This window comes from Papio anubis, chromosome 3, assembly GCF_008728515.1.
Source record: "Papio anubis isolate 15944 chromosome 3, Panubis1.0, whole genome shotgun sequence".
Classification (NCBI taxonomy): Eukaryota; Metazoa; Chordata; class Mammalia; order Primates; family Cercopithecidae; genus Papio; species Papio anubis.
The window spans coordinates 117,037,184-117,049,497 of record NC_044978.1 but is presented as its reverse complement, the minus strand read 5'-3'; the positions used below and the strand labels follow the sequence as shown (position 1 = coordinate 117,049,497).

The 12,314-nt window shown below is 40.0% G+C and overlaps 1 long non-coding RNA gene across 4 annotated transcripts in view; it reads right to left on the bottom strand.

Moving 5' to 3' along the window:
- The window catches only part of LOC103884404, a 103,470-nt gene that overhangs the window by 75,808 nt on the left and 15,348 nt on the right, over nucleotides 1-12,314 (bottom strand). For all 4 annotated transcript variants that reach the window (XR_001902565.2, XR_001902566.3, XR_002522077.2 and 1 more), the window contains exon 2: nucleotides 4,091-4,190. This is a non-coding gene — a long non-coding RNA (uncharacterized LOC103884404). The remainder of the gene's footprint in view (nucleotides 1-4,090; nucleotides 4,191-12,314) is intronic.

Below are 12,314 nucleotides of genomic sequence, written 5' to 3'. Positions count from 1 at the left end.
GCACTATATATTTGTTTGGTTTTCTGTGTAGAGGAGTGAAGCCAGAAATACTACCATTTTGGAACCTGCAAGCTCTTACTGATCACTGTCTTCCTTCTAAACTCTAATCGCATATATTGTCTTTACTCTGACATATATCTTTAATCCATAATCTCACCACAGGGCTAGTACCTGAGGAGAGGAAGGCAAGTCTTTCCAAGCATAGCTCTAACAAAAATTTTTACAAGCTATAATGGTGTTCTAGATGGGATTTCCAGAAAGTAGACTTTGAGTTTAGTGCATCATTGGTACTAAAGATTATCCATGGGATCAATATCTGTGGAAGGGAGAGAAAGGAAGCAGGAGTAGGAAGAGTGAGGAGTCAAACAACAGCCTCAGCCAACCCCACTGGAAGCCCTGGAGCTAGAATAACCTTTCACATGGCAAGGCCTTTATACCCCACATAGTTATTGGGTGTGGGTTGGATGTGGGACTTCCCATGTACATCAATCACAGTGTTGTCTACTACCCTGGGATGAGCTAGCTTGAACTGCTCACCCAAGAAACCTAACCAAGCTCATCAAAATCTTCATCAGACTTCATACATAGTCACATACTCATACCTCCTAGTAGCTATGGCCTCCTTCTCAGGAAAATGATGGATGAATTTTCAATGTAGACTGACAGGTAGAAAGGATAGTGGAAGAGAAGCAACAGCAGCAACAGCAACTGAATTTGCTGAACTCTGAACTGAACTAGAACATTTTTGGAGAACATGTCCAGGCATATATGTTAGATAGGAACCTGCTGTCCAAGAGCTTTTATATCAACTAACTAGAGACACATAATGCTGTGAACTCCAGGAACATTTAAGAGGCTGAACCTCACCTGAGCCCATAATTCTCTTGGGCCATAGGGTAACTACTTTACTAGATGTTCCCACTCTTAAGGCTCCTACAAGTTATATTTGGCCTATTAAATGGTGTTCTTGAAAAAGGAAGCAAATATTAACTGTGAATAAACAGATGACTGCATGATCTATTTTGCATCTGTGGCTCAAATCCAAACAAATAAAAAACAGAAATATACTTCATTCTTAGATTATTATGCCTTTGGAATTATATGGATGAAATATCTATGGAAATCCCTCAGTCTTCTTTCCTTCTTTGCTAGGGCCCTAGTACTTTTTAAGAGAAGAATAAGAAACTCCAATTCTCATTATCCTCCCTCTCCTCTGCATTCAACTTATCTTCCTAGCTGCTGGCCCTGCTGGCCAACAATGACCCCAGATCCTCAACCAAATGCTTGACTGTGGACTGACAGAGGCAGTAGCTTCATGAAGGCAACTTCCCATAGACCTTGCCACAAATCCCCTCTTTGCTGTTGCACTTCAACAGTCTGAAGTAGTTGGTTTTTTTGCTTTTCCCTGCAGGATTTGCCCGTGAGACAGGTAGAGAGTATTGGTTGGTGATGATTTTTTGAATCTCTAACTCCCTTCTTTCAGACCTTTATTTCTACAGCTCCATTCAGAGTTAATAAGTCACATATTCTGATAATTTTTATAGTGGCTCTATTGTCCTGATAGAATCCTGAATGATATTCTTTCCAGACAAGTAAGTTAGAGAAACCAGATATGACATAATTGGTTTACAAATGGTCATTGCCTTTCAATAATTACGTTCTTCATCTCAACCTCAATCATACTACTCCATTCATCTCCTCCCTTCTTCTCAAAGAGAGGCCTCCACCATCTCTATGGAGGAATTCCTGCCATACGGTTTCAGGTCAAGATGAACTCTGCCCGTCCACTTATTTCCAGAGAAAGTTGTCTATGGCAATAATTAATTGAACAACATATGAGACTGTTCACTGCCTTTAAAGACTGGATATACTAACTTCAGAGTTCTTAGAACTTTCCCATGACCTGATGTTCTTAAAAAGAACAGCAGAATGACAAGAGAGCTAGGCATAGTTCAGATGTAATCTGTCATATTCTTATGTAGAGTCAAATTCACATCATTTATATAGGAGGTATGAGGAATCTATGAATTTATTTATGGGCAAGTTTGTTCATGCCTGAGGGTCTTTGCTTAAAGACTGACATGGCCCTATAACTACTGCTAGAAGTAAAAGGTTTCATCATGGGGCAACAATAGGCAGACACTTGGGACAAACAGCATCTGAGGGAGTTTCAGAATTAATGGAAACAATTCTGAAAAATCAAGATGTTGCTTTACTTAAAGTGAATCCCAAACAAGTGTGTTAAGCTCCTATTAGAACATTGAGTTGGCTGGATATTAAAGTCTACTCAAGACTCTGAATATGACCCACTAGGCTGTCTGGCAATCTTTTCTTCCCTTTTTTTTTTTTTTTTTTGAGACAGAGTCTTGCTATGTCACCCAGGCTGGAGTGCAGTGGCACGATCTCAGCTCACTGCAACCACTACCTCCCCAGTTCATCCCCAGTTCAAGTGATTCCCCTGCCTCAGCCTCCTGAGTAGCTGGAATTACAAGTGCCTGCCATCACATCTGGCTAATTTTTGTATTTTTAAAACAGCTACAGTGTTTCACCACGTTTGCAAGGCTGGTCTTGAACTCCTGGCCTCAGGTGATCCACCTGCCTCAACCTCCCAAAGTGCTGGTAATCTTTCGGTCTGATAAAACTTTCTGATTTTTACTACTGCTTAAAGTATTTGCATCTTTAACCAAAGCAGGCTCAGGATGCTCCAGAAAAAATTATACCCTGATCCCTCAGAGTTCATTAAGAAATTAACTCTTTCATGATTTGCCCTAGCCTTTCCCCTTTGTAAGTATTTAACACAATTATCAATATTTTCACCAAGATGGTACACAAAGTACCCTTTACATTGGATCATATTCTGCTCTCTTACTGATTAGGGGGATGTTTCATCTCTGTAACTACCTGAAAACTTAAAGTGAGACCATGTGTTACAATTAGCCTTGTGTTTCTAGAGTGCAGCCCTCAAAGCCTTCCAGGTCTGAATTGACCCACTATCCTATTCACTGTCCACAGATGACGGTTAAAAAGAATGATCAACCAAATACAGAAAGAAGATTACCTTGACCGCATATCAAATAAACAATATGACTAGGTCATCCATCTCATAACAGAGAAGTTTGACTATAACCATTTTCATATATCCGTTATATGACAAATATGGATTCCAGTCCTTCTGCTTTCCTTCACTCCTAGTACAACATTACCTTTGCACCAGGTCAGTTCCTGGAGGACATCTAAAACAATCCAAAGAAACTATGGACATTGCCTGATACCAGTTCTGTGGTTTTCTTATCCACCAGGCCCTGAAGCATGTGAGTCTTCGGTTTCTATATCCATCAATGTCCAAACCTTCTCACATGCAGGTTGTCAATGTCTATGTCTATAACCAGCCTGGTCAAATTCTCTTGCCACCTCCCATTGTCTGCCTCCCTCAAAGAAATTTACCATGCCTTTACCCATGGTTCCATTGTATGACAAATTGAAGGGTCATCTATCCTTTACCTCACTATCATCAATGTAACTCTTCTCATTTTTTTGTTTCAGTTCAGTCCCCTCCCCTTCCTTGCCTTCCAAACCTCAGTAAAGGGCCCAATAAAAGAGTCAATACTTGTCCAGAAGACTCACTTATATCCTTAAAAACTTCTCTGAACTCTTACTCTACTCCCTTGCTTTAACTGAAATCTGTTCCCTGAAGACATCACTTTCTCTAAGCCCCTCTTAAGTTCATGTTTATTGGCAGGTAAATTAGGGAGTTCTTGTCAGATGGCTTCTATTTTCTTAGTAAAACAGGAAATAAGATCATCTTCTAAAAGTGATCCAGGAGGTGAGAGGTCAGAGATTTGAGGAAAATGTTATCCTTTATTTCCAATTAATCAGCAAGTTCCATTTACTTTTATTTCAAAATTTATCTCTAATCCAAACATTTCTAGCTAACTCCACCACTACCACAATGGTCTGAGCCAGCATTATGTCTTTACTGGATCTACCAAACCAGTCTTCTGATTTGTCTCCTTGCATCCTTTTGGCCTACTCCACGTAAGCATCAAGGATGATCTTTTCAACACATAAATAATAACACGATCCAGCTTACCTCACTTTAATGGCATCCCATCTTTCTTTAGATAAAGACAGAAATCCAAAGGAAGGGACAAGATGGCCAACAAACTGTAGCCAGGAGACACCTCTCCCACCTAGGAAAATCAAAATATAGAGTAAGCCATCACCCTCTGAACAGCTCTTTTGAGAGAAAACACTGAAAGTCAATAGAGAGATGACGTAGACATTGAGGTTGAAAAGAGAGGAAGCTGGGACACCCGCATGGAGTCATCAAGCACCAGGACCAGCTTCTGGTCCTCAACAGGTGCTCAGGAAAGGGTGAGTGAAGGAACTCTGGGGCACCACACTCCCACCACAGGACTCTGGGATCCTAGCTACAAGAGACCCAATGCCCCCCCTAGACATTTGAATTGGCAAGGGGAACTCCCCAGAGATGAGGCAGAGGCAGAGCTCAAACCTGCACAGAGCCCAGAAGGTTTCACAGCCTATGGAGCAGCTGCAGCAAAAGGTGACCACAGGCACCCATCCCCCAGGCTTTTCCATTTTGCTCTGGGTGACGGCAGCCACCGCTAACTGGCAGGCCAGAGAGAGGAGAACTCTTTTCCAAAGTATTGCAGTGCATCTGATCCATGTGCCCCCTTGACTCTGACCCCTCCCAACGCCATCTGCCAGACTGCTCCTGAAAGTGGGTACACACAGTACAGCCTCCTGAGTGCCTCATCTGAGTGTTTTGCTGGCAGACTGTGAGTAGTTCAGTCCCTCAGCACAGCCAATGAAGGAGCCAGAGTAAAAAGTCACAAGCCCAGTTCCAAATTTCCAGGGTTCGAGCACACTGTCCAGGGGTATTGAGTTGAGATCTGTAACCAGAGCTTGAGCAGGGGAGAAGCCCCCACTACCAGGACAAAGAGAAAGTGGGGCATGGGTTCATGTGCTGATGTGGGAAGTAGGTGTCTTTCCCTCTGCAAGACCAGTCTGGGAAAGGTGTTGCCCGTTGGCCAGCTCAGCTTCTGCCTGAGGGATCCCCATGGTGCAGAATAGCTGGAACAGCTCAGCAATCTGGGCACAGAAGGCTTGGAACAAAACTAGCTGGCTTGGCCAGCTCCTGGGGCAGAAATTGGAGGAAGACCCAGTTGGGAAAGTGTCAGCTTGGCAGACTCAACAGTCACCTGCTGGGCTAAAAATCCTGGTCCATGAGGTATACCAACTGCATACTTGTAGCACCACAGCCCTGCCCTAGAATCCTCTGCCTTTGATCCACTGCATCACCAGACATACCCCACAATTCACTCCAATTTTGCCAAGCTCAGAGGACCAGCAGGTCCACTGGGAACTGCAGGTCTCCTAGTGACTTAACAAGTACTTCTCAACCTACAAAAAGACTTAGCCACACAATAATACTGGTAAACTTCAATATCCCACTGACAGCATTAGACGGATCCCTGAGGCAGAAAACTAACAAAGAAATTTGGGACTTAAATTTGACACTTGACCAATTGGATGTCTACAGAATGCTCCCCTTATGAATCACAGAATATACATTCTCATCGGCAAATGAAACATACTCTAAGATCAATCACATGGTTGGCCATAAAGCAAGTCTCAATAAATTAAAAAAAATCAAAATCATACCAACCATACTCCTGGATCACAGTGGAATAAAAATGGAAATCAATACCAGGAATATCTACAAAAACCACACAATTACATGGAAACTAAACAACTTGCTCCTGAATGACTTTTAGGTAAACAATGAAATTAAGGCAGAAATCAAAAAATTAATTGAAATAAATGAAAACAGAAACACAATATGCCAAAATCTCTGGGATGCAGCAAAAGCAGGGTTAAGAACAAAGTTTATAGTGCTAAATGCCTACCTCAAGAAGTTAGAAAGGTCTCAAATTGAACTTAGAGGAAGTAGAAGAACAATAAACTCACCCCAAAACTAGCAGAAGAAAATAAATACCTAAAATTGGACCAGAAATGAATGAAATTGAGACTCCAAAATCCATACAAACAATATATGAAGGCAAATTTGTTTCTTTGAAATGATAAACAAGATCAATGGATCACTAGCTAGATTAACAAACTACAAAAGAGAGAAAATCTAAAGAAGCACAATCAGAAATGACAAAGGTGAAATTACAACTGATCCCAAACAAATACAAAAGAGCCTCAGAGCCCAGGTGTGGTGTCTCATGCCTGTAATCCCAGAACTTTGGGAGGCTGAGGCGGACGGATCACCTAAAGCCAGGAGATCGAGACCAGGCTGGCCAACATGGTGAAACCCTGTCTCTACTAAAAATACAAAAATTAGTCGGGCGTGGTGGCGCACGCCTGTAATCCCAGCTACTCAGAAGACTGAGACAGAAGGACTGCTTGAACCCAGGAGGCGGAGGTTGCAGTGAGCTGAGATTGTGCCAGGGCACTCCAGCCTGGGTGACACAGTGAGACTCTGACTCAAAAATAAAAAGAAAACAAAATTTAAAAAAACAACAACAAAAAAGATCTTTAGAGACTACAGTGAACACCTCTATTCACAGAAACTAGAAAATCTAGAGGAGATGGATAAATTCCTAGAAAAACACAAAACTTACCAAGATTGAATCAGGAAGAAATTGAAACCTTGAATAGACCAATAACAAGTTCCAAAATTGAATCAGTAATAGCAAAATCTACCAACCAAAAAATACTTTGGATCAAATGGATTCACAGACAAATTCTACTAGATATACAAAGAAGAACTGATCAGAAGGACTGTTATCAATTCTACAGAAAATAATCCAAAACACTGAGGAGGAGGAACTCCTCCCTAACTCATTCTATGAAGCCAGCATCATTCTAATACCAAAATTTGGCAAATAAACAATGAAAAAAGAAAGCTATAGGCCAATATTCCTCATATACACAGACACAAAAATCCTCAACAAAAGACTAGCAAACCAAATCCAGCAGCACATCAAAAATTAATTCACCATGATCAAGTAGGTTTCATTCCTGGGATGCAAAGCTGGTTCAACATACATAAATCAATAAATGTGACTGACCATATAAACACAATTAAAAATTAAAACTATACAATCATCTCAATAGACATAGAAAAAGCCTTTGATAAAAATCCAAAATCCCTTCATGAAAAAAAACTCTCAGCAAATTTGGAATAGAAGGACAATATCTCAAAATAATAAGAGCTATCTACGACAAACCCACAGCCAATATCATGCTGAACTGATAAAAGCTGGAAGTATTCTCCTTAAGAACTACAGCAAGACAAGAATACCAACTCTCACCACTCCTATTCAACACAATAGTGGAAGTCCTAGCCAGAGCAATCAGGCAAGAGAAAGAAATGAAAGGCATCCAAATAGGAAAATAAGAAATCAAATTCTCTCTCTTCACTGACAGTATGATTCTATATCTACAAAACCCTAAATATGTTACCAAAAGTCTCTTCGAACTGATAAACATCAGTAACATTTCAGGAAACCAAATCAGTGTACAAAAGCAGTGGTATTTCTATATACCAATAGCATTAATGCTGACAGCCAAATAAAGAATGCAATCCCATTTACAATAACCACGCAAAAAATAAAATACCTAGAAATACAACTAACCAAGGAGGTGAAAGATCTCTACAAGGCACAAAACACTGCTGAAAGAAACCATAGATGACACAAAAAAATGGAAAAACATTCTCTTATCATAGACTGGAAGATCAATATCATTAAAAGAGCTATACTGGCCAAAGCAATCTACACATTTAACATTATTCCTATCAAATTACCAATGCCATTTTTTCACATAATTAGAAAAAACTATTCTAAAATTCATGTAGAACCAAAAAGACCCTGAATAGCCAAAACTATTCAAAGCAACAACAAAGCCAGAAGTATCATATTATCTGACTTCAAACTATACTACAAGGCTATAATAACCAAAACAGCATGGTACTGGTACAATAAAAGACACATAGACCAAAGGAACAGAATAGAGAACCCAGAAATAAATAAAGCTGCACACCTACAATCAACTAATCTTTGTGAAAGTCGAAAAAAATAAGCAATGAGGAAAGGACCCTCTATTCAATAAATGATGCGGGGTAACTGGCTATCCATAGGCAGAAGAATGAAACTGAACTCCTACCTATCACCATATACAAAAATTAACTCAAGATGGATTAAATACTTCAAGGTAAGACCTAAATCTATAAAACTCCTATACAAAAACTTAGGAAATATTTTTCTGGACATCAGCCTTGGCAAAGAATTTCTGACTAAGTCCTCAAAAGCAATTGCAACAAAAACAAAAATTCACACTTGGGGCCTACTTAAACTAAAGAGCTTCTGTGCAGTATAAGAAACTATCAACAGAGTAAACAGACAACCTTCAGAATGGGAGAAAATATTCACAAACTATACATTGGACAGAAGTCTAATGTGCAGAATCTAGAAGAAACTTAATTCAACAAGCAAAAAACCCCCAAATATCCCCATTAAAAAGTAGGCAACAGATACGAACAGACACTTCTCAAAAGAAGGCATACAAGAGGCCAGCAGACATACAAAAAAATGCTCAGCATCACTAATCATTAGAGAAATGCAAATCAAAACCACAATGAGGCCAGGCACAGTGGCTCACACTTGTAATCAGCACTTTGGGAGGCCAAGACAGGTGGATCTCTTGAGGCCAGGAGTTCAAGATCAGCCCTGCCAACATGGCAAAACCCTGTCTCTACCTAAAATACAAAAATTACCCGAGCATGGTGGCACACGCCTGTAATCCCAGCTACTACTCGGGAGGCGGAGGCATGAAAATCACTTGAATCTGGGAGGTGGACATTGCAGTGAGCCAAGATTGCACCACTGCATTCCAGCCTGGGTGATAGAGTGAGACCCTGTCTCAAACAATAATAATAATAACAAAATTAAAAAACACAGTGAGATACCATCTCACACCAGTCAGAATGGCTATTATTAAAAAGTCAAAAAATAACAAATGCTGGAGAGGCTGAGGAGTAAAGGAAACACATACAACTGTTGGTGGGAATGTAAATTAGTTCAGCCACTGTGGAAAGCAGTTTGGAGATTTCTCAAAGAACTAAAAATAGAACTACCTTTTGACCCTGCAGTACTATCATTGAGTATATACTCAAAGGTAAATAAATCATTCTACCAAAAAGACACATGCATGCATATGTTAGTCATAGCACTACTGACAATAGCAAAGGCATGGTATCAAGCTAGGTACCCATCAATGGTGGATTGGATAAAGAAAATGTGATACATATACAACATGCAATACTATGCAGCCTGGAAAAGAAGAAAATCATGTCCCTTGCAGCAACACAGATGCAGCTGGAGGCTGTTGTCCTAAGTAAATTAACGCAGAAACAGAAAACCAAACATTGCATGTTCTCACTTATAAGTCGGAGCTAAACATTGAGTACACATGGACATAAAGATGGCAACAATAGACACTGGAGATTACTAGAGATGGGAGGCAGGGAGAGGGACAAGGGTTGAAACACTACCTATTGGGTATTATGCTCACTATCTGGGAGACAGGATTAATCATACTGCAAACCTCAGCATCATGCAGTATGCCCATGTGACAAGGCTGCACATGTACCCACTGAACCTAAAATAAAAGTTGAAATAAAATAATCTAAAAGGACAGAAATTTGGCTGGGCACAGTGGCTCACACCTGTAATCCCAGCACTTTGGGAGGCCAAGGCGGGCGGATTATGAGGTCAAGAAATTGAGAGCATCCTGGTCAACCAACATGGTGAAACCTCGTCTCTACTAAAAAACAAAAATTAGCTGGGCATAGTGGCACATGCCTGTAGTCCCAGCTACTCGGGAGGCTGAGGCAGGAGAATGGCGTGAACTCGCCAGGAGGCGGAGCTTTCAGTGAGCCATGATCATGTCACTGCACTCCAGGCTGGGCGACAGAGTGAGACTCCCTTTCAAAAAAAAAAAAAAAAAAAGACAGAAATTCTTCTAATGACCCTCTATGATTAGTCTTTACCCACTTCTTAAACTCATCTGGCAACATGTCTTTCATAACTCTCTAACACAATGGGAACAATCGCCTTCTTTCAACTCTGAAACTACCATTGTTCTTTAACCTCAGGGACTTGCATAGCTATACTTCATCCTTTCTTCAGCTAGTTAACTCCTACTCTCTTTTAAGATCTCAATTTAACGATAATATCCCAGGAAAGCACTATTACACTGTTTAATAGTACTATGCACTTTTTCCTTATAGCACTAACATAAGTTATAATTTTCTATAATTATAGTTATATTATTATATTTAGACTTGGTTATATAACTAGTTATGTTATTGTATTTAGCAATAATTTTCATTAAATAATTTTTAGATTACTGTATAACATCTTTGCCCCACTTACCTTGTAAGCTCACTAACAGTGGAGGCCATGCCTTTTTGCTCATCATTCTATCCCAAAGTTCTAGCCTAGCACTTAATGCATACATGATAGGTGCTCAATAAGTGTTAAATAAATGAAAGTTTAAGCTGACAGTCTTAATCACTAAGAGAGACAATACAGAGAGCAGACTCTGTGGCTCTTCTCACAACAGATATGTCCCACTGATCACTACTGTCTCACCGATATATAAACAAGTCTCCTCACCCATAAAGTAGGGGTGGGGGCCTTCCACTTTCAGGTTTACCATCCATGCATCCCAAATTCATTTTAACTGGTCCCTGTGCACATGGCCTTAGAACTCCACTTGTAACCCAATGTCTTTGCAACTCACTCCAACTGCCAGAGACAAGAAGCCAAAATACACAATAGCGAATGATCTGGACTTTGCCATTATTATAGCTAGCCTTGGCACTTCAGCTGGTGGGGATAGTATTTGTAGAAGAAAACCATATGAACAACCACTGATGTGAAGCCCTGTGTAAAGTCCAGTGTTTTTGATTAAGGCACTGGCCCATGACCAAAAATGGGTGTTGGGTGCCTACAGAATAATGAAAGTGAAGTAGTTTGAAGTAGAAATGATAATTACTACAGGTTTTTCCCCCCCCTTTTTGTGGCAGCAAGCCAAAAGTCAGAAATAGGAAACCAAATACCAAAGTCTAGTACGAAGGACGGCAGCACAACTAAAAAATGGGAATGGAGCCAGAGTCAGAAGCCAGATGGACTATGGAGTGAGTGCAGATCTGGAACCAGGGAATCATGTACATAATCATCGTACTGAACATATCAGAGCAGGCAAATTCCTGGAACCATGGCCATGTTCGGTTAATTTAAGGCACAGAGCTGGAAGAGAACCTCCTAACAAAGAGAATTGATAGCTTCCAGGGGAAGCCTGAGTAGTTGTGTGGGGCCAGATGGAAAATCTTCCCTAACCTTCCCTAACCAGTTACCCTTTAACTTGAGCCCCCTCACATATTCACCATGTGACTCACAGACAATAACAGTGAGCTTCAGGCAATTCACCCCTCCTCACATCTAGAGTGCTACATTCTCCAGCCTTATTGCCCATCTTGCTTCTTTCTCCCACTGCATTCTTGTGTTGACACAACTCACGACTTCTGATTTGTCCTCTGGCTTTTTTCCGTTAACATTCAATCCTTACATCTGACAAATTATTCAGTTTCATTTTTTTTTTTTTTTGTCCCGTGGGCAATTCTTTGTACTTACCCTTTCCTTCCTTCTACTTCTAGCTGCTCTAGATAATAAACTAACTTACCTAATTAGATACCTCTATCTCTGGGGTCCCTTCTCTAACTTAAACTTGAATGGCTGGTGTACCTACCCAACCTCTCCTAATCTTTCCTACTCTCAGAATTACAAGTGCAGGACTTAAGGAATATATACTTTAAAATGCATTCCGTTATCTTTAAAAAAATGGCCAGTATCTTGTTTTCTGTGTGCAAGTTTTATCTCACTTAATAAACCTTGTTTCTTGAGGAATGCACTGACTCTGTATTACTTCTCTAGTCTTTATACTACTGAGTACCAAATCAATATACTGAACTTGCAAATAATTGTAGGTGAGGTACTATGTGTATGGCAATATTTAATTTTATTTAAAGTCTTTTGGAGAATTTGAATGCTACCAGATCCCATTTAATACATTTATAATGTAATTTATTAAAATACAATAGTCTTCATAAGATATTTTACAAAATGTTTTTTGAAGAGTACATATTAGATCATAGAAATTTACAATGGGAAAGACCCTCAAATTATTTAACATAAAACTCTGTTATATTACAGAGTATC